Source organism: Ambystoma mexicanum, chromosome 4p (genome assembly GCF_040938575.1).
Source record: "Ambystoma mexicanum isolate Mex_15411 chromosome 4p, UKY_AmexF1_1, whole genome shotgun sequence".
Lineage (NCBI taxonomy): Eukaryota > Metazoa > Chordata > Amphibia > Caudata > Ambystomatidae > Ambystoma > Ambystoma mexicanum.
The window spans coordinates 16,705,904-16,728,742 of NC_090927.1; positions in this window are offsets into that span (position 1 = coordinate 16,705,904).

Below are 22,839 nucleotides of genomic sequence, written 5' to 3' on the forward strand. Positions count from 1 at the left end.
CCACCTTAGCATGGAATTCCTAAGTAGCCATGGGGCAGGATATCCCCCCTCTCTTCCCATCACTGGCCTTAAGGAAACCACCTTGGCATGGATTCCTAAGTGGCCATGGGGCATGATATCCCCCCTCTCTTCCCATCACTGGCCTTACGGAAAACACCTTAGCATGGATTCTTACGTGGATTCCTAAGTGGCCATTGGGCAGGATATCACCCCTCTCTTCCCATCACTGGCCTTAAGGAAACCACCTTAGCATGGAATCCTAAGTGGCCATGAGGCAGGATATCCCCCCTCTCTCCCATCACTGGCCTTCTGGAAACCACCTTAGCATGGATTCCTAAGTAGCCATGGGGCAGGATATCCCCCCTCTCTTCCCATCACTGGCCTTATGGAAACCACCTTAGCATGGATTCCTAAGTGGCCATGGGGCAGGTTATCCCCCCTCTCTTCCCATCACTGGCCTTATGGAAACCACCTTGGCATGGATTCCTAAGTGGTCATGGGGCAGGATATCACCCCCTCTCTTCCCATCACTGAACTCAAGGAAACCACCTTAGCATGGATTCCTAAGTGGCCATGGGGCAGGATATCACCCCCCTCTCTTCCCATCACTGGCCTTAAGGAAACCACCTGAGCATGGATTCCTAAGTGGCCATGGGGCATGATATCCCCCCTTTCTTCCCATCACTGGCCTTAAGGAAACCACCTTAGCATGGATTCCTAAGTGACCAGGCGGCAGGATATCCCCCCCCTCTGTTACCATCACTGGCCTTAAGGAAACCACCTTAGCATGGATTCCTAAGTGGCCATGGGGCAGGATATCCCTCCTCTCTTCCCATCACTGGCCTTAAGGAAACCACCTTAGCATGGATTCCAAAGTGGCCATGGGGCAGGATATCACCCGCCCCTCTCTTCCCATCACTGGCCTTAAGGAAACCACCTTAGCATGGATTCCTAAGTGGCCATGACGCAGGATATCCCCCCTCTCTCCCATCACTGGCCTTCTGGAAACCACCTTAGCATGGATTCCTAAGTAGCCATGGGGCAGGATATCCCCCCTCTCTTCCCATCACTGGTCTTATGGAAACCACCTTAGCATGGATTCCTAAGTGGCCATGGGGCAGGTTATCCCCCCTCTCTTCCCATCACTGGCCTTATGGAAACCACCTTGGCATGGATTCCTAAGTGGTCATGGGGCAGGATATAACCCCCTCTCTTACCATCACTGGACTTAAGGAAACCACCTTAGCATGGATTACTAAGTGGCCATGGGGCAGGATATCACCCCTCCCTCTCTTCCCATCACTGGCCTTAAGGAAACCACCTGAGCATGGATTCCTAAGTGGCCATGGGGCAGGATATCCCCCCTCTGTTTCCATCACTGGCCTTAAGGAAACCACCTTAGCATGGATTCCTAAGTAGCCATGGGGCAGGATATCACCCCCCCCTCTCTTCCCATCACTGGCCTTAAGGAAACCACCTGAGCATGGATTCCTAAGTGGCCATGGGGCAGGATATCCCCCCCCCCTCTGTTCCCATCACTGGCCTTAAGGAAACCACCTTAGCATTGATTCCTAAGTGACCATGGGGCAGGATATCCCCCTCTCTTCCCATCACTGGCAATAAGGAAACCACCTTGGCATGGATTCCTAAGTGGCCCTGGGGCAGGTTATCCCCCCCTCTCTTCCCATCACTGGCCTTAAGGAAATCACCTTAGCATGGATTCCTAAGTGGCCATGGGGCAGGATATCCCCCCTCTCTTCCCATCACTGGCCTTAAGGAAACCACCTTAGCATGGAATTCCTAAGTAGCCATGGGGCAGGATATCCCCCCTCTCTTCCCATCACTGGCCTTACGGAAACCACCTTGGCATGGATTCCTAGGTGGCCATGGGGCAGGATATCCCCCCTCTCTTCCCATCACTGGCCTTACGGAAAACACCTTAGCATGGATTCCTACGTGGATTCCTAAGTGGCCATTGGGCAGGATATCACCCCTCTCTTCCCATCACTGGCCTTAAGGAAACCACCATAGCATGGATTCCTAAGTGGCCATGGGGCAGGATATCCCCCCTCTCTTCCCATCACTGGCCTTAAGGAAACCACCTTAGCATAGATTCTTAAGTGGCCATGGGGCAGGATATCCCTCCTCTCTTCCCATTACTGGCCTTAAGGAAACCACCTTGGCATGGATTCCTAAGTGGCCATGGGGCAGGATATCCCCCCGCTCTTCCCATCACTGGCCTTAAAGAAACCACCTTAGCAAGGATCCCTAAGTGGATTCCTAAGTGGCCTTGGGGCAGGATATCACCCCCCCTCTCTTCCCATCACTGGCCTTATGGAAACCACCTTAGCATGGATTCCTAAGTGGCCATGGGGCAGGATATCCCCCCTCTCTTCCCATCACTGGCCTTATGGAAACCTCCTTAGCATGGATTCCTAAGTGGATTCCTAAGTGGCCATTGGGCAGGATATCCCCCCTCTCTTCCCATCACTGGCCTTAAGGAAACCACCTTGGCATGGATTCCTAAGTGGCCATAGGGCAGGATATCCCTCCTCTCTTCCCATCACTGGCCTTAAGGAAACCACCTTGGCATGGATTCCTAAGTGGCCATGGGGCAGGATATCCCCCTCTCTTCCCATCACTGGCCTTACGGAAACCACCTTAGCATGGATTCCTAAGTGGACATGGGGCAGGATATCCCCCACTCTCTTCCCATCACTGGCCTTATGGAAACCACCTTAGCATGGATTCCTAAGTGGCCATGGGGCAGGATATCCCCCCTCTCTTCCCATCACTGGCCTTTAGGAAACCACTTTGGCATGGATTCCTAAGTGGCCATGGGGCAGGATATCACCCCCCCTCTTCCCATCACTGGCCTTATGGAAACCACCTTAGCATGGATTCCTAAGTGGCCATGGGGCAGGATATCCCCCCTCGCTTCCCATCACTGGCCTTAAGGAAACCAGCTTAGCATGGATTCCTAAGTGGCCATGGGGCAGGATATCCCCCCTCTCTTCCCATCACTGGCCTTAAGGAAACCACCTTAGCATGGATTCCTAAGTGGCCATGGGGCAGGATATCCCCCCTCTCTTCCCATCACTGGCCTTATGGAAACCACCTTAGCATGGATTCCTAAGTGACCATGGGGCAGGATATCACCCCCCTCTCTTCCCATCACTGGCCTTAAGGAAACCACCTTAGCATGGATTCCTAAGTGGACATGGGGCAGGATATCCCCCCTCTCTTCCCATCACTGGCCTTATGGAAACCACCTTAGCATGGATTCCTAAGTGGCCATGGGGCAGGATATCACCCCCCTCTCTTCCCATCACTGGCCTTAAGGAAACCACCTTAGCATGGATTCCTAAGTGGACATGGGGCAGGATATCCCCCCTCTCTTCCCATCACTGGCCTTATGGAAACCACCTTAGCATGGATTCCTAAGTGACCATGGGGCAGGATATCCCCCCTCTCTTCCCATCACTGGCCTTAAGGAAACCACCTTAGCATGGATTCCTAAGTGGCCATGGGGCAGGATATCCCCCCTCTCTTCCCATCACTGGCCTTATGGAAACCACCTTAGCATGGATTCCTAAGTGGCCAAGGGGCAGGATATCCCCCCTCTCTTCCCATCACTGGCCTTAAGGAAACCACCTTAGCATGGATTCCTAAGTGGACATGGGGCAGGATATCCCCCCTCTCTTCCCATCACTGGCCTTATGGAAACCACCTTAGCATGGATTCCTAAGTGACCATGGGGCAGGATATCCCCCCTCTCTTCCCATCACTGGCCTTAAGGAAACCACCTTAGCATGGATTCCTAAGTGGCCATGGGGCAGGATATCCCCCCTCTCTTCCCATCACTGGCCTTATGGAAACCACCTTAGCATGGATTCCTAAGTGACCATGGGGCAGTATATCACCCCCCCTCTCTTCCCATCACTGGCCTTATGGAAACCACCTTAGCATGGATTCCTAAGTGGCCATGGGGCAGGATATCACCCCCCTCTCTTCCCATCACTGGCTTTATGGAAAGCACCTTAGCATGGATTCCTAAGTGGCCAAGGGACAGGATATCCCCCCTCTCTTCCCATCCCTGGCCTTAAGGAAACCACCTTAGCATGGATTCCTGAGTGGACATGGGGCAGGATATCCCCCCTCTCTTCCCATCACTGGCCTTATGGAAACCACCTTAGCATGGATTCCTAAGTGGCCATGGGGCAGGATATCCCCCCTCTCTTCCCATCACTGGCCTTTAGGAAACCACCTTGGCATGGATTCCTAAGTGGCCATGGGGCAGGATATCACCCCCCTCTCTTCCCATCACTGGCCTTATGGAAACCACCTTAGCATGGATTCCTAAGTGGCCATGGGGCAGGATATCCCCCTCTCTTCCCATCACTGGCCTTAAGGAAACCACCTTAGCATGGATTCCTAAGTGTCCATGGGGCAGGATATCCCCCCTCTCTTCCCATCACTGGCCTTAAGGAAACCACCTTAGCATGGATTCCTAAGTGGCCATGGGGCAGGATATCCCCCTCTCTTCCCATCACTGGCCTTAAGGAAACCACCTTGGCATGGATTCCTAAGTGGCCATGGGGCAGGATATCCCTCCTCTCTTCCCATCACTGGCCTTAAGGAATCCACCTTAGCATGGATTCCTAAGTGGACATGGGGCAGGATATCCCCCCTCTCTTCCCATCACTGGCCTTAAGGAAACCACCTTGGCATGGATTCCTAAGTGGCCATGGGGCAGGATATCCCCACCTCTCTTTCCATCACTGGCCTTAAGGAAACCACCTTAGCATGGATTCCTAAGTGGCCATGGGGCAGGATATCACCCCCCCTCTCTTCCCATCACTGGCCTTATGGAAACCACCTTAGCATGGATTCCTAAGTGGCCATGGGGCAGGATATCCCCCCTCTCTTCCCATCACTGGCCTTAAGGAAACCACCTCAGCATGGATTCCTAAGTGGCCATGGGGCAGGATATCCCCCCTCTCTTCCCATCACTGGCCTTAAGGAAACCACCTTAGCATGGATTCCTAAGTGGCCATGGGGCAGGATATCCCCCCTCTCTTCCCATCACTGGCCTTATGGAAACCACCTTAGCATGGATTCCTAAGTGACCATGGGGCAGTATATCACACCCCCTCTCTTACCATCACTGGCCTTATGGAAACCACCTTAGCATGGATTCCTAAGTGGCCATGGGGCAGGATATCAGCCCCCCTCTCTTCCCATCACTGGCCTTATGGAAACCACCTTAGCATGGATTCCTAAGTGGCCATGGGGCAGGATATCACCCCCCCTCTCTTCCCATCACTGGCCTTATGGAAACCACCTTAGCATGGATTCCTAAGTGGCCATGGGGCAGGATATCCCCCCTCTCTTCCCATCACTGGCCTTTAGAAACCACCTTGGCATGGATTCCTAAGTGGCCATGGGGCAGGATATCACCCCCCCCTTCCCATCACTGGCCTTATGGAAACCACCTTAGCATGGATTCCTAAGTGGCCATGGGGCAGGATATCCCCATCTCTTCCCATCACTGGCCTTAAGGAAACCACCTTAGCATGGATTCCTAAGTGGCCATGGGGCAGGATATCCCCCCTCTCTTCCCATCACTGGCCTTAAGGAAACCACCTTAGCATGATTCCTAAGTGGCCATGGGGCAGGATATCCCCCCTCTCTTCCCATCACTGGCCTTATGGAAACCACCTTAGCATGGATTCCTAAGTGGCCATGGGGCAGGATATCCCCCCCTCTCTTCCCATCACTGGCCTTATGGAAACCACCTTAGCATGGATTCCTAAGTGGCCATGGGGCAGGATATCACCCCCCCTCTTTCCCATCACTGGCCTTATGGAAACCACCTTAGCATGGATTCCTAAGTGGCCATGGGGCAGGATATACCCCCTCTCTTCCCATCACTGGCCTTTAGGAAACCACCTTGGCATGGATTCCTAAGTGGCCATGGGGCAGGATATCACCCCCCCTTCCCATCACTGGCCTTATGGAAACCACCTTAGCATGGATTCCTAAGTGGCCATGGGGCAGGATATCCCCATCTCTTCCCATCACTGGCCTTAAGGAAACCACCTTAGCATGGATTCCTAAGTGGCCATGGGGCAGGATATCCCCCCTCTTTTCCCATCACTGGCCTTAAGGAAACCACCTTAGCATGGATTCCTAAGTGGCCATGGGGCAGGATATCCCCCCTCTCTTCCCATCACTGGCCTTATGGAAACCACCTTAGCATGGATTCCTAAGTGGCCATGGGGCAGGATATCCCCCCTCTCTTCCCATCGCTGGCCTTTAGGAAACCACCTTGGCATGGATTCCTAAGTGGCCATGGGGCAGGATATCACCCCCCTCTCTTCCCATCACTGGCCTTATGGAAACCACCTTAGCATGGATTCCTAAGTGGCCATGGGGCAGGATATCCCCCCTCTCTTCCCATCACTGGCCTTAAGGAAATCACCTTAGCATGGATTCCTAAGTGGCCATGGGGCAGGATATCCCCCCTCTCTTCCCATCACTGGCCTTATGGAAACCACCTTAGCATGGATTCCTAAGTGACCATGGGGCAGTATATCACACCCCCTCTCTTCCCATCACTGGCCTTATGGAAACCACCTTAGCATGGATTCCTAAGTGGCCATGGGGCAGGATATCACCCCCCCTCTCTTCCCATCACTGGCCTTATGGAAAGCACCTTAGCATGGATTCCTAAGTGGCCATGGGGCAGGATATCACCCCTCTCTCTTCCCATCACTGGCCTTATGGAAAGCACCTTAGCATGGATTCCTAAGTGGCCAAGGGGCAGGATATCCCCCCTCTCTTCCCATCACTGCCCTTAAGGAAACCACCTTAGCATGGATTCCTAAGTGGCCATGGGGCAGGATATCCCCCCTCTCTTCCCATCACTGGACTTAAGGAAACCACCTTAGCATGGATTACTAAGTGGCCATGGGGCAGGATATCACCCCTCCCTCTCTTCCCATCACTGGCCTTAAGGAAACCACCTGAGCATGGATTCCTAAGTGGCCATGGGGCATGATATCCCCCCTCTGTTCCCATCACTGGCCTTATGGAAACCACCTTAGCATGGATTCCTAAGTGGCCATGGGGCAGGATATCCCCATCTCTTCCCATCACTGGCCTTAAGGAAACCACCTTAGCAAATATTCCTAAGTGGCCATGGGGCAGGATATCCTCCCTCTCTTCCCATCACTGGCCTTAAGGAAACCACCTTAGCATGGATTCCTAAGTGGCCATGGGGCAGGATATCCCCCCTCTCTTCCCATCACTGGCCTTAAGGAAACCACCTTGGCATGGATTCCTAAGTGGCCATGGGGCAGGATAGCCCTCCTCTCTTCCCATCACTGGCCTTAAGGAATCCACCTTAGCATGGATTCCTAAGTGGACATGGGGCAGGATATCCCCCCTCTCTTCCCATCACTGGCCTTAAGGAAACCACCTTGGCATGGATTCCTAAGTGGCCATGGGGCAGGATATCCCCACCTCTCTTTCCATCACTGGCCTTAAGGAAACCACCTTAGCATGGATTCCTAAGTGGCCAAGGGGCAGGATATCACCCCCCCTCTCTTCCCATCACTGGCCTTATGGAAACCACCTTAGCATGGATTCCTAAGTGGCCATGGGGCAGGATATCCCCCCTCTCTTCCCATCACTGGCCTTAAGGAAACCACCTCAGCATGGATTCCTAAGTGGCCATGGGGCAGGATATCCCCCCTCTCTTCCCATCACTGGCCTTTAGGAAACCACCTTAGCATGGATTCCTAAGTGGCCATGGGGCAGGATATCCCCCCTCTCTTCCCATCACTGGCCTTATGGAAACCACCTTAGCATGGATTCCTAAGTGACCATGGGGCAGTATATCACACCCCCTCTCTTACCATCACTGGCCTTATGGAAACCACCTTAGCATGGATTCCTAAGTGGCCATGGGGCAGGATATCACCCCCCTCTCTTCCCATCACTGGCCTTATGGAAACCACCTTAGCATGGATTCCTAAGTGGCCATGGGGCAGGATATCCCCCCTCTCTTCCCATCACTGGCCTTAAGGAAACCACCTTAGCATGGATTCCTAAGTGGCCCTGGGGCAGGTTATCCCCCCCTCTCTTCCCATCACTGTCCTTAAGGAAATCACCTTAGCATGGATTCCTAAGTGGCCATGGGGCAGGATATCCCCCCTCTCTTCCCATCACTGGCCTTAAGGAAACCACCTTAGCATGGATTCCTAAGTGGCCATGGGGCAGGATATCCCCCCTCTCTTCCCATCACTGGCCTTAAGGAATCCACCTTGGCATGGATTCCTAAGTGGCCCTGGGGCAGGTTATCCCCCCTCTCTTCCCATCACTGGCCTTACGGAAAAGACCTTAGCATGGATTCCTACGTGGATTCCTAAGTGGCCATTGGGCAGGATATCACCCCTCTCTTCCCATCACTGGCCTTACGGAAACCACCTTAGCATGGATTCCTAAGTGGCCATGGGGCAGGATATCCCCCCTCTCTTCCCATCACTGGCCTTAAGGAAACCACCTTAGCATAGATTCCTAAGTGGCCATGGGGCAGGATATCCCTCCTCTCTTCCCATTACTGGCCTTAAGGAAACCACCTTGGCATGGATTCCTAAGTGGCCATGGGGCAGGATATCCCCCCTCTCTTCCCATCACTGGCCTTAAAGAAACCACCTTAGCAAGGATCCCTAAGTGGATTCCTAAGTGGCCTTGGGGCAGGATATCACCCCCCCCCTCTCTTCCCATCACTGGCCTTATGGAAACCACCTTAGCATGGATTCCTAAGTGGCCATGGGGCAGGATATCCCCCCTCTCTTCCCATCACTGGCCTTATGGAAACCTCCTTAGCATGGATTCCTAAGTGGATTCCTAAGTGGCCATTGGGCAGGATATCCCCCCACTCTTCGCATCACTGGCCTTAAGGAAACCACCTTGGCATGGATTCCTAAGTGGCCATGGGGCAGGATATCCCTCCTCTCTTCCCATCACTGGCCTTAAGGAAACCACCTTGGCACGGATTCCTAAGTGGCCATGGGGCAGGATATCCCCCTCTCTTCCCATCACTGGCCTTAAGGAAACCACCTTAGCATGGATTCCTAAGTGGACATGGGGCAGGATATCCCCCCCTCTCTTCCCATCACTGGCCTTATGGAAACCACCTTAGCATGGATTCCTAAGTGGCCATGGGGCAGGATATCCCCCCTCTCTTCCCATCACTGGCCTTTAGGAAACCACCTTGGCATGGATTCCTAAGTGGCCATGGGGCAGGATATCACCCCCCCCCCCTTCCCATCACTGGCCTTATGGAAACCACCTTAGCATGGATTCCTAAGTGGCCATGGAGCAGGATATCCCCCCTCTCTTCCCATCACTGGCCTTAAGGAAACCACCTTAGCATGGATTCCTAAGTGGCCGTGGGGCAGGATATCCCCCCTCTCTTCCCATCACTGGCCTTATGGAAACCACCTTAGCATGGATTCCTAAGTGACCATGGGGCAGTATATCACCCCCACCTCTCTTCCCATCACTGGCCTTATGGAAACCACCTTAGCATGGATTCCTAAGTGGCCATGGGGCAGGATATCACCCCCCCTCTCTTCCCATCACTGGCCTTATGGAAAGCACCTTAGCATGGATTCCTAAGTGGCCAAGGGACAGGATATCCCCCCTCTCTTCCCATCACTGGCCTTAAGGAAACCACCTTAGCATGGATTCCTAAGTGGACATGGGGCAGGATATCCCCCCTCTCTTCCCATCACTGGCCTTATGGAAACCACCTTAGCATGGATTCCTAAGTGGCCATGGGGCAGGATATCCCCCCTCTCTTCCCATCACTGGCCTTAAGGAAACCACCTTAGCATGGATTCCTAAGTGGCCATGGGGCAGGATATCCCCCCTCTCTTCCCATCACTGGCCTTAAGGAAACCACCTTAGCATGGATTCCTAAGTGGCCATGGGGCAGGATATCCCCCCTCTCTTCCCATCACTGGCCTTATGGAAACCACCTTAGCATGGATTCCTAAGTGACCATGGGGCAGTATATCACCCCCACCTCTCTTCCCATCACTGGCCTTATGGAAACCACCTTAGCATGGATTCCTAAGTGGCCATGGGGCAGGATATCACCCCCCCTCTCTTCCCATCACTGGCCTTATGGAAAGCTCCTTAGCATGGATTCCTAAGTGGCCAAGGGGCAGGATATCCCCCCTCTCTTCCCATCACTGGCCTTAAGGAAACCACCTTAGCATGGATTCCTAAGTGGCCATGGGGCAGGATATCCCCCCTCTCTTCCCATAACTGGCCTTAAGGAAACCACCTTAGCATGGATTCCTAAGTGGCCATGGGGCAGGATATCCCCCCGCTCTTCCCATCACTGGCCTTATGGAAACCACCTTAGCATAGATTCCTAAGTGACCATGGGGCGGTATATCACCCCCCCTCTCTTCCCATCACTGGCCTTATGGAAACCACCTTAGCATGGATTCCTAAGTGGCCATGGGGCAGGATATCACCCCCCCTCTCTTCCCATCACTAGCTTTATGGAAAGCACCTTAGCATGGATTCCTAAGTGGCCATGGGGCAGGATATCCCCCCTCTCTTCCCATAACTGGCCTTAAGGAAACCACCTTAGCATGGATTCCTAAGTGGCCATGGGGCAGGATATCCCCCCTCTCTTCCCATCACTGGCCTTATGGAAACCACCTTAGCATGGATTCCTAAGTGGCCATGGGGCAGGATATCCCCCCTCTCTTCCCATCAATGGCCTTTAGGAAACCACCTTGGCATGGATTCCTAAGTGGCCATGGGGCAGGATATCCCCCCTCTCTTCCCATCACTGGCCTTAAGGAAACCACCTTAGCATGGATTCCTAAGTGGCCATGGGGCAGGATATCCCCCTCTCTTCCCATCACTAGCCTTAAGGAAACCACCTTGGCATGGATTCCTAAGTGGCCATGGGGCAGGATATCCCTCCTCTCTTCCCATCACTGGCCTTAAGGAAACCACCTTAGCATGGATTCCTAAGTGGCCATGGGGCAGGATATCCCCCCTCTCTTCCCAATACTGGACTTAAGGAAACCACCTTGGCATGGATTCCTAAGTGGCCATGGGGCAGGATATCCCCCCCTCTCTTCCCATCACTCGCCTTAAGGAAACCACCTTAGCATGGATTCCCAAGTGGCCATGGGGTAGGATATCCCCCCTCTCTTCCCATCACTGGCCTTTAGGAAACCACCTTGGCATGGATTCCTAAGTGGCCATGGGGCAGGATATCACCCCTCCTCTCTTCCCATCACTGGCCTTATGGAAACCACCTTAGCATGGATTCCTAAGTGGCCATGGGGCAGGATATCCCCCCATGGCCACTTAGGAAACCACCTTAGCATGGATTCCTAAGTGGCCATGGGGCAGGATATCCCCCCTCTCTTCCCATCACTGGCCTTAAGGAAACCACCTTTGCATGGATTCCTAAGTGGCCATGGGGCAGGATATCCCCCCTCTCTTCCCATCACTGGCCTTATGGAAACCACCTTAGCATGGATTCCTAAGTGACCATTGGGCAGTATATCACCCCCCTCTCTTCCCATCACTGGCCTTATGGAAACCACCTTAGCATGGATTCCTAAGTGGCCATGGGGCAGGATATCACCCCCCTCTCTTCCCATCACTGGCCTTATGGAAACCACCTTAGCATGGATTCCTAAGTGGCCACGGGGCAGGATATCCCCCCTCTCTTCCCATCACTGGCCTTTAGGAAACCACCTTGGCATGGATTCCTAAGTGGCCATGGGGCAGGATATCACCCCCCCTTCCCATCACTGGCCTTATGGAAACCACCTTAGCATGGATTCCTAAGTGGCCATGGGGCAGGATATCCCCCCTCTCTTCCCATCACTGGCCTTAAGGAATCCACCTTGGCATGGATTCCTAAGTGGCCATGGGGCAGGATATCACCCCCCCTTCCCATCACTGGCCTTATGGAAACCACCTTAGCATGGATTCCTAAGTGGCCATGGGGCAGGATATCCCCCCTCTCTTCCCATCACTGGCCTTACGGAAAACACCTTAGCATGGATTCCTACGTGGATTCCTAAGTGGCAATTGGGCAGGATATCACCCCTCTCTTCCCATCACTGGCCTTACGGAAACCACCTTACCATGGATTCCTAAGTGGCCATGGGGCAGGATATCCCCCCTCTCTTCCCATCACTGGCCTTAAGGAAACCACCTTAGCATAGATTCCTAAGTGGCCATGGGGCAGGATATCCCTCCTCTCTTCCCATTACTGGCCTTAAGGAAACCACCTTGGCATGGATTCCTAAGTGGCCATGGGGCAGGATATCCCCCCTCTCTTCCCATAACTGGCCTTAAAGAAACCACCTTAGCAAGGATCCCTAAGTGGATTCCTAAGTGGCCTTGGGGCAGGATATCACCCCCCCTCTCTTCCCATTACTGGCCTTATGGAAACCACCTTAGCATGGATTCCTAAGTGGCCATGGGGCAGGATATCCCCCCTCTCTTCCCATCACTGGCCTTATGGAAACCACCTTAGCATGGATTCCTAAGTGGCCATGGGGCAGGATATCCCCCCTCTCTTCCCACCACTGGCCTTTAGGAAACCACCTTGGCATGGATTCCTAAGTGGCCATGGGGCAGGATATCACCCCCCCCTCTCTTCCCATCACTGGCCTTATGGAAACCACCTTAGCATGGATTTCTAAGTGGCCATGGGGCAGGATATCCCCCCTCTCTTCCCATCACTGGTCTTAAGGAAACCACCTTAGCATGGATTCCTAAGTGGCCATGGGGCAGGATATCCCCCCTCTCTTCCCATCACTGGCCTTAAGGAAACCACCTTAGCATGGATTCCTAAGTGACCATGGGGCAGTATATCACCCCCACCTCTCTTCCCATCACTGGCCTTATGGAAAGCTCCTTAGCATGGATTCCTAAGTGGCCTAGGGGCAGGATATCCCCCCTCTCTTCCCATCACTGGCCTTAAGGAAACCACCTTAGCATGGATTCCTAAGTGGCCATGGGGCAGGATATCCCCCCTCTCTTCCCATAACTGACCTTAAGGAAACCACCTTAGCATGGATTCCTAAGTGGCCATGGGGCAGGATATCCCCCCTCTCTTCCCATCACTGGCCTTAAGGAAACCACCTTAGCATGGATTCCTAAGTGGCCATGGGGCAGGATATCACCCCCCTTCTCTTCCCATCACTGGCCTTATGGAAAGCTCCTTAGCATGGATTCCTAAGTGGCCTAGGGGCAGGATATCCCCCCTCTCTTCCCATCACTGGCCTTAAGGAAACCACCTTAGCATGGATTCCTAAGTGGCCATGGGGCAGGATATCCCCCCTCTCTTCCCATAACTGGCCTTAAGGAAACCACCTTAGCATGGATTCCTAAGTGGCCATGGGGCAGGATATCCCCCCTCTCTTCCCATCACTGGCCTTATGGAAACCACCTTAGCATAGATTCCTAAGTGACCATGGGGCAGTATATCACCCCCCCTCTCTTCCCATCACTGGCCTTATGGAAACCACCTTAGCATGGATTCCTAAGTGGCCATGGGGCAGGATATCACCCCCCCTCTCTTCCCATCACTGGCTTTATGGAAAGCACCTTAGCATGGATTCCTAAGTGGCCATGGGGCAGGATATCCCCCCTCTCTTCCCATAACTGGCCTTAAGGAAACCACCTTAGCATGGATTCCTAAGTGGCCATGGGGCAGGATATCCCCCCTCTCTTCCCATCACTGGCCTTATGGAAACCACCTTAGCATGGATTCCTAAGTGGATTCCTAAGTGGCCATTGGGCAGGATATCCCCCCTCTCTTTGCATCACTGGCCTTAAGGAAACCACCTTGGCATGGATTCCTAAGTGGCCATGGGGCAGGATATCCCTCCTCTCTTCCCATTACTGGCCTTAAGGAAACCACCTTGGCATGGATTCCTAAGTGGCCATGGGGCAGGATATCCCCCCCTCTCTTCCCATCACTGGCCTTATGGAAACCACCTTAGCATGGATTTCTAAGTGGCCATGGGGCAGGATATCCCCCCTCTCTTCCCATCACTGGCCTTTAGGAAACCACCTTGGCATGGATTCCTAAGTGGCCATGGGGCAGGATATCACCCCCCCTCTTCCCATCACTGGCCTTATGGAAACCACCTTAGCATGGATTCCTAAGTGGCCATGGGGCAGGATATCCCCCCTCTCTTCCCATCACTGGCATTAAGGAAACCACCTTAGCATGGATTCCTAAGTGGCCATGGGGCAGGATATCCCCCCTCTCTTCCCATCACTGGCCTTAAGGAAACCACCTTAGCATGGATTCCTAAGTGGCCATGGGGCAGGATATCCCCCCTCTCTTCCCATCACTGGCCTTAAGGAATCCACCTTGGCATGGATTCCTAAGTGGCCATGGGGCAGGATATCCCCCCTCTCTTCCCATCACTGGCCTTACGGAAAACACCTTAGCATGGATTCCTACGTGGATTCCTAAGTGGCCATTGGGCAGGATATCACCCCTCTCTTCCCATCACTGGCCTTACGGAAACCACCTTAGCATGGATTCCTAAGTGGCCATGGGGCAGGATATCCCCCCTCTCTTCCCATCACTGGCCTTAAGGAAACCACCTTAGCATAGATTCCTAAGTGGCCATGGGGCAGGATATCCCTCCTCTCTTCCCATTACTGGCCTTAAGGAAACCACCTTGGCATGGATTCCTAAGTGGCCATGGGGCAGGATATCCCCCCTCTCTTCCCATCACTGGCCTTAAAGAAACCACCTTAACAAGGATCCCTAAGTGGATTCCTAAGTGGCCTTGGGGCAGGATATCACCCCCCTCTCTTCCCATCACTGGCCTTATGGAAACCACCTTAGCATGGATTCCTAAGTGGCCATGGGGCAGGATATCCCCCCTCTCTTCCCATCACTGGCCTTATGGAAACCTCCTTAGCATGGATTCCTAAGTGGATTCCTAAGTGGCCATTGGGCAGGATATCCAGCCTCTCTTCGCATCACTGGCCTTAAGGAAACCACGTTGGCATGGATTCCTAAGTGGCCATGGGGCAGGATATCCCTCCTCTCTTCCCATCACTGGCCTTAAGGAAACCACCTTGGCATGGATTCCTAAGTGGCCATGGGGCAGGATATCACCCCCCCCCCCCTCTTCCCATCACTGGCCTTATGGAAACCACCTTAGCATGGATTCCTAAGTGGCCATGGGGCAGGATATCCCCCTCTCTTCCCATCACTGGCCTTAAGGAAACCACCTTAGTATGGATTCCTAAGTGGCCATGGGGCAGGATATCCCCCCTCTCTTCCCATCACTGGCCTTTAGGAAACCACCTTAGCATGGATTCCTAAGTGGCCATGGGGCAGGATATCACCCCCCCTCTCTTCCCATTACTGGCCTTATGGAAACCACCTTAGCATGGATTCCTAAGTGGCCATGGGGCAGGATATCCCCCCTCTCTTCCCATCACTGGCCTTAAGGAAACCACCTTAGCATAGATTCCTAAGTGGCCATGGGGCAGGATATCACCCCCCCTCTCTTCCCATCACTGGCCTTACGGAAACCACCTTACCATGGATTCCTAAGTGGCCATGGGGCAGGATATCCCCCCTCTCTTCCCATCACTGGCCTTAAGGAAACCACCTTAGCATAGATTCCTAAGTGGCCATGGGGCAGGATATCCCTCCTCTCTTCCCATTACTGGCCTTAAGGAAACCACCTTGGCATGGATTCCTAAGTGGCCATGGGGCAGGATATCCCCCCTCTCTTCCCATAACTGGCCTTAAAGAAACCACCTTAGCAAGGATCCCTAAGTGGATTCCTAAGTGGCCTTGGGGCAGGATATCACCCCCCCTCTCTTCCCATTACTGGCCTTATGGAAACCACCTTAGCATGGATTCCTAAGTGGCCATGGGGCAGGATATCCCCCCTCTCTTCCCATCACTGGCCTTATGGAAACCACCTTAGCATGGATTCCTAAGTGGCCATGGGGCAGGATATCCCCCCTCTCTTCCCACCACTGGCCTTTAGGAAACCACCTTGGCATGGATTCCTAAGTGGCCATGGGGCAGGATATCACCCCCCCCTCTCTTCCCATCACTGGCCTTATGGAAACCACCTTAGCATGGATTTCTAAGTGGCCATGGGGCAGGATATCCCCCCTCTCTTCCCATCACTGGTCTTAAGGAAACCACCTTAGCATGGATTCCTAAGTGGCCATGGGGCAGGATATCCCCCCTCTCTTCCCATCACTGGCCTTAAGGAAACCACCTTAGCATGGATTCCTAAGTGACCATGGGGCAGTATATCACCCCCACCTCTCTTCCCATCACTGGCCTTATGGAAAGCTCCTTAGCATGGATTCCTAAGTGGCCTAGGGGCAGGATATCCCCCCTCTCTTCCCATCACTGGCCTTAAGGAAACCACCTTAGCATGGATTCCTAAGTGGCCATGGGGCAGGATATCCCCCCTCTCTTCCCATAACTGGCCTTAAGGAAACCACCTTAGCATGGATTCCTAAGTGGCCATGGGGCAGGATATCCCCCCTCTCTTCCCATCACTGGCCTTAAGGAAACCACCTTAGCATGGATTCCTAAGTGGCCATGGGGCAGGATATCACCCCCCTTCTCTTCCCATCACTGGCCTTATGGAAAGCTCCTTAGCATGGATTCCTAAGTGGCCTAGGGGCAGGATATCCCCCCTCTCTTCCCATCACTGGCCTTAAGGAAACCACCTTAGCATGGATTCCTAAGTGGCCATGGGGCAGGATATCCCCCCTCTCTTCCCATAACTGGCCTTAAGGAAACCACCTTAGCATGGATTCCTAAGTGGCCATGGGGCAGGATATCCCCCCTCTCTTCCCATCACTGGCCTTATGGAAACCACCTTAGCATAGATTCCTAAGTGACCATGGGGCAGTATATCACCCCCCCTCTCTTCCCATCACTGGCCTTATGGAAACCACCTTAGCATGGATTCCTAAGTGGCCATGGGGCAGGATATCACCCCCCCTCTCTTCCCATCACTGGCTTTATGGAAAGCACCTTAGCATGGATTCCTAAGTGGCCATGGGGCAGGATATCCCCCCTCTCTTCCCATAACTGGCCTTAAGGAAACCACCTTAGCATGGATTCCTAAGTGGCCATGGGGCAGGATATCCCCCCTCTCTTCCCATCACTGGCCTTATGGAAACCACCTTAGCATGGATTCCTAAGTGGATTCCTAAGTGGCCATTGGGCAGGATATCCCCCCTCTCTTTGCATCACTGGCCTTAAGGAAACCACCTTGGCATGGATTCCTAAGTGGCCATGGGGCAGGATATCCCTCCTCTCTTCCCATTACTGGCCTTAAGGAAACCACCTTGGCATGGATTCCTAAGTGGCCATGGGGCAGGATATCCCCCCCTCTCTTCCCATCACTGGCCTTATGGAAACCACCTTAGCATGGATTTCTAAGTGGCCATGGGGCAGGATATCCCCCCTCTCTTCCCATCACTGGCCTTTAGGAAACCACCTTGGCATGGATTCCTAAGTGGCCATGGGGCAGGATATCACCCCCCCTCTTCCCATCACTGGCCTTATGGAAACCACCTTAGCATGGATTCCTAAGTGGCCATGGGGCAGGATATCCCCCCTCTCTTCCCATCACTGGCATTAAGGAAACCACCTTAGCATGGATTCCTAAGTGGCCATGGGGCAGGATATCCCCCCTCTCTTCCCATCACTGGCCTTAAGGAAACCACCTTAGCATGGATTCCTAAGTGGCCATGGGGCAGGATATCCCCCCTCTCTTCCCATCACTGGCCTTAAGGAATCCACCTTGGCATGGATTCCTAAGTGGCCATGGGGCAGGATATCCCCCCTCTCTTCCCATCACTGGCCTTACGGAAAACACCTTAGCATGGATTCCTACGTGGATTCCTAAGTGGCCATTGGGCAGGATATCACCCCTCTCTTCCCATCACTGGCCTTACGGAAACCACCTTAGCATGGATTCCTAAGTGGCCATGGGGCAGGATATCCCCCCTCTCTTCCCATCACTGGCCTTAAGGAAACCACCTTAGCATAGATTCCTAAGTGGCCATGGGGCAGGATATCCCTCCTCTCTTCCCATTACTGGCCTTAAGGAAACCACCTTGGCATGGATTCCTAAGTGGCCATGGGGCAGGATATCACCCCTCTCTTCCCATCACTGGCCTTAAAGAAACCACCTTAACAAGGATCCCTAAGTGGATTCCTAAGTGGCCTTGGGGCAGGATATCACCCCCCTCTCTTCCCATCACTGGCCTTATGGAAACCACCTTAGCATGGATTCCTAAGTGGCCATGGGGCAGGATATCCCCCCTCTCTTCCCATCACTGGCCTTATGGAAACCTCCTTAGCATGGATTCCTAAGTGGATTCCTAAGTGGCCATTGGGCAGGATATCCAGCCTCTCTTCGCATCACTGGCCTTAAGGAAACCACGTTGGCATGGATTCCTAAGTGGCCATGGGGCAGGATATCCCTCCTCTCTTCCCATCACTGGCCTTAAGGAAACCACCTTGGCATGGATTCCTAAGTGGCCATGGGGCAGGATATCACCCCCCCCTCTTCCCATCACTGGCCTTATGGAAACCACCTTAGCATGGATTCCTAAGTGGCCATGGGGCAGGATATCCCCCTCTCTTCCCATCACTGGCCTTAAGGAAACCACCTTAGTATGGATTCCTAAGTGGCCATGGGGCAGGATATCCCCCCTCTCTTCCCATCACTGGCCTTTAGGAAACCACCTTAGCATGGATTCCTAAGTGGCCATGGGGCAGGATATCACCCCCCCTCTCTTCCCATTACTGGCCTTATGGAAACCACCTTAGCATGGATTTCTAAGTGGCCATGGGGCAGGATATCCCCCCTCTCTTCCCATCACTGGCCTTAAGGAAACCACCTTAGCATGGATTCCTAAGTGGCCATGGGGCAGGATATCCCCCCTCTCTTCCCATCACTGGCCTTAAGGAAACCATCTTAGCATGGATTCCTAAGTGGCCATGGGGCAGGATATCCCCCCTCTCTTCCCATCACTGGCCTTATGGAAACCACCTTAGCATGGATTCCTAAGTGACCATGGGGCAGTATATCACCCCCACTCTCTTCCCATTACTGGCCTTAAGGAAACCACCTTGGCATGGATTCCTAAGTGGCCATGGGGCAGGATATCCCCCCCTCTCTTCCCATCACTGGCCTTATGGAAACCACCTTAGCATGGATTTCTAAGTGGCCATGGGGCAGGATATCCCCCCTCTCTTCCCATCACTGGCCTTTAGGAAACCACCTTGGCATGGATTCCTAAGTGGCCATGGGGCAGGATATCACCCCCCCTCTTCCCATCACTGGCCTTATGGAAACCACCTTAGCATGGATTCCTAAGTGGCCATGGGGCAGGATATCCCCCCTCTCTTCCCATCACTGGCATTAAGGAAACCACCTTAGCATGGATTCCTAAGTGGCCATGGGGCAGGATATCCCCCCTCTCTTCCCATCACTGGCCTTAAGGAAACCACCTTAGCATGGATTCCTAAGTGGCCATGGGGCAGGATATCCCCCCTCTCTTCCCATCACTGGCCTTAAGGAATCCACCTTGGCATGGATTCCTAAGTGGCCATGGGGCAGGATATCCCCCCTCTCTTCCCATCACTGGCCTTACGGAAAACACCTTAGCATGGATTCCTACGTGGATTCCTAAGTGGCCATTGGGCAGGATATCACCCCTCTCTTCCCATCACTGGCCTTACGGAAACCACCTTAGCATGGATTCCTAAGTGGCCATGGGGCAGGATATCCCCCCTCTCTTCCCATCACTGGCCTTAAGGAAACCACCTTAGCATAGATTCCTAAGTGGCCATGGGGCAGGATATCCCTCCTCTCTTCCCATTACTGGCCTTAAGGAAACCACCTTGGCATGGATTCCTAAGTGGCCATGGGGCAGGATATCCCCCCTCTCTTCCCATCACTGGCCTTAAAGAAACCACCTTAACAAGGATCCCTAAGTGGATTCCTAAGTGGCCTTGGGGCAGGATATCACCCCCCTCTCTTCCCATCACTGGCCTTATGGAAACCACCTTAGCATGGATTCCTAAGTGGCCATGGGGCAGGATATCCCCCCTCTCTTCCCATCACTGGCCTTATGGAAACCTCCTTAGCATGGATTCCTAAGTGGATTCCTAAGTGGCCATTGGGCAGGATATCCAGCCTCTCTTCGCATCACTGGCCTTAAGGAAACCACGTTGGCATGGATTCCTAAGTGGCCATGGGGCAGGATATCCCTCCTCTCTTCCCATCACTGGCCTTAAGGAAACCACCTTGGCATGGATTCCTAAGTGGCCATGGGGCAGGATATCACCCCCCCCCTCTTCCCATCACTGGCCATATGGAAACCACCTTAGCATGGATTCCTAAGTGGCCATGGGGCAGGATATCCCCCTCTCTTCCCATCACTGGCCTTAAGGAAACCACCTTAGTATGGATTCCTAAGTGGCCATGGGGCAGGATATCCCCCCTCTCTTCCCATCACTGGCCTTTAGGAAACCACCTTAGCATGGATTCCTAAGTGGCCATGGGGCAGGATATCACCCCCCCTCTCTTCCCATTACTGGCCTTATGGAAACCACCTTAGCATGGATTTCTAAGTGGCCATGGGGCAGGATATCCCCCCTCTCTTCCCATCACTGGCCTTAAGGAAACCACCGTAGCATGGATTCCTAAGTGGCCATGGGGCAGGATATCCCCCCTCTCTTCCCATCACTGGCCTTAAGGAAACCATCTTAGCATGGATTCCTAAGTGGCCATGGGGCAGGATATCCCCCCTCTCTTCCCATCACTGGCCTTATGGAAACCACCTTAGCATGGATTCCTAAGTGACCATGGGGCAGTATATCACCCCCACCTCTCTTCCCATCACTGGCCTTATGGAAACCACCTTAGCATGGATTCCTAAGTGGCCATGGGGCAGTATATCACCCCCACTCTCTTCCCATCACTGGCCTTATGGAAAGCACCTTAGCATGGATTCCTAAGTGGCCAAGGGGCAGGATATCCCCCCTCTCTTCCCATCACTGGCCTTAAGGAAACCACCTTAGCATGGATTCCTAAGTGGCCATGGGGCAGGATATCCCCCCTCTCTTCCCATAACTGGCCTTAAGGAAACCACCTTAGCATGGATTCCTAAGTGGCCATTGGGCAGGATATCCCCCCTCTCTTCCCATCACTGGCCTTATGGAAACCACCTTAGCATGGATTCCTAAGTGACCATGGGGAAGTATATCACCCCCCCTCTCTTCCCATCACTGGCCTTATGGAAACCACCTTGGCATGGATTCCTAAGTGGCCATGGGGCAGGATATCACCCCCCCTCTCTTCCCATCACTGGCTTTATGGAAAGCACTTTAGCATGGATTCCTAAGTGGCCATGGGGAAGGATATCCCCCCTCTCTTCCCATAACTGGCCTTAAGGAAACCACCTTAGCATGGATTCCTAAGTGGCCATGGGGCAGGATATCCCCCCTCTCTTCCCATCACTGGCCTTATGGAAACCACCTTAGCATGGATTCCTAAGTGGATTCCTAAGTGGCCATTGGGAAGGATATCCCCCCTCTCTTCGCATCACTGGCCTTAAGGAAACCACCTTGGCATGGATTCCTAATTGGCCATGGGGCAGGATATCCCTCCTCTCTTCCCATCACTGGCCTTAAGGAAACCACCTTGGCATGGATTCCTAAGTGGCCATGGGGCAGGATATCCCCCCCTCTCTTCCCATCACTGGCCTTATGGAAACCACCTTAGCATGGATTTCTAAGTGGCCATGGGGCAGGATATCCCCCCTCTCTTCCCATCACTGGCCTTTAGGAAACCACCTTGGCATGGATTCCTAAGTGGCCATGGGGCAGGATATCACCCCCCCCTCTTCCAATCACTGGCCTTATGGAAACCACCTTAGCATGGATTCCTAAGTGGCCATGGGGCAGGATATCCCCCCTCTCTTCCCATCACTGGCCTTAAGGAAACCACCTTAGCATGGATTCCTAAGTGGCCATGGGGCAGGATATCCCCCCTCTCTTCCCATCACTGGCCTTAAGGAAACCACCTTAGCATGGATTCCTAAGTGGCCATGGGGCAGGATATCCCCCCTCTCTTCCCATCACTGGCCTTATGGAAACCACCTTAGCATGGATTCCTAAGTGACCATGGGGCAGTATATCACCCCCACCTCTCTTCCCATCACTGGCCTTACGGAAAACACCTTAGCATGGATTCCTACGTGGATTCCTAAGTGGCCATTGGGCAGGATATCACCCCTCTCTTCCCATCACTGGCCTTACGGAAACCACCTTAGCATGGATTCCTAAGTGGCCATGGGGCAGGATATCCCCCCTCTCTTCCCATCACTGGCCTTAAGGAAACCACCTTAGCATAGATTCCTAAGTGGCCATGGGGCAGGATATCCCTCCTCTCTTCCCATTACTGGCCTTAAGGAAACCACCTTGGCATGGATTCCTAAGTGGCCATGGGGCAGGATATCCCCCCTCTCTTCCCATCACTGGCCTTAAAGAAACCACCTTAGCAAGGATCCCTAAGTGGATTCCTAAGTGGCCTTGGGGCAGGATATCACCCCCCTCTCTTCCCATCACTGGCCTTATGGAAACCACCTTAGCATGGATTCCTAAGTGGCCATGGGGCAGGATATCCCCCCTCTCTTCCCATCACTGGCCTTATGGAAACCTCCTTAGCAGGGATTCCT